Source organism: Heterodontus francisci, unplaced genomic scaffold, assembly GCF_036365525.1.
Source record: "Heterodontus francisci isolate sHetFra1 unplaced genomic scaffold, sHetFra1.hap1 HAP1_SCAFFOLD_43, whole genome shotgun sequence".
NCBI lineage: Eukaryota > Metazoa > Chordata > Chondrichthyes > Heterodontiformes > Heterodontidae > Heterodontus > Heterodontus francisci.
This window is the reverse complement of record NW_027141852.1, coordinates 7972996-7974212: the sequence shown is the minus strand read 5'-3', so window position 1 is coordinate 7974212 and position 1217 is coordinate 7972996.

Genomic DNA, 1217 nt, shown 5'->3' with positions numbered 1-1217 from the left:
CTTACTGACCAACTGTCACTTACAGGACGTCCAGCGGGTTGGCAGAGGGAGGTAGAAGCTCAATGCTACACTGCTGACCCCAGAGAACGTTGACGAACTCAAAAGGGATAACAAAGGTTGGAGGACCGTGAAACCTCTCTTTGAGTCTCCAGTTCAGTGGTGGGAAGCGATCAAGGAGAACATCAAGAGGTTGTTCATCCACAAAGGTGTTCATGGGGCGAGAGAGAGACAGAGGGAAATGTCCCGACTCCAGAAAAGTATGCAAAATCTGCTCCGGCTGCAATCAATGGGGTTCGAGGTCAAGGAGGACCTCCAAGAGGTGAAGAGCCAGCAGGCCTCGTTCTTTGCCACGGAGGCCTCCAAGATCACCTTCCGGTCCAGATTTCGCTCCATTGAGCAGGATGAGATGTGCTCGCATTACTTCTTCCAAAAGGTATACACAGAGAGCTCTGTTATCAGCAGCCTGAAGGAAGAGGATGGCTCAGTCACGTCTTCACAGTCCGACATACTAAGGATTAGCAAATACTTTAATGCTGGGCTGTATGACGCGAAGCCCACAGACAGCAGAGCCTCCCAGTCCTTCCTATCATCTATCACAGAGGTCTTAGATAACAGCAGGAGGGAGAGACTGGACAAGCCGCTAACTCTGGACGAGCTGACAAAGGCCGTTGAGTCCTTCGAGACAAGTAAAGCTCCCAGAAGCGACGGCTTACCGGTTGAGTTGTACTCGGCCCTGTGGGACTGGGTCGGCCCGGACCTGCTGGAAGTATACGAGAGTCTGCTCCTGGCCGGCAGCATGTCAGAATCCATGAGAAAAGGCATCATCACCCTCATTTATAAGCGGAAGGGGGAGAGGGCAAAAATCAGAAATTGGAGGCCCATCTCACTGCTCAATGTTGAGAACAAGATTCTGTCCAAAGTCATCACCAGTCGAGTCAAGTCTGCTCTGGAGTTGGTGATTCACCCTGATCAGACCTGTACTGTACCCGACAGGAAGATCTCTGATAGTCTCGCACTACCCAGGGATACGATCGCCTATGTATGGACTGGAGGGTGGACACCTGCCTCATCAGCCTGGACCAGGAGAAGGCTTTTGACAGGATATCGCACACCGACATGATGGACGTGCTTTCCAAAATGGGGTTTGGGGAGGGAATCTGCAATTGGATCCAACTGCTCCACACAAACATCAGTAGCGCAGTCTCAATCAACGGGTG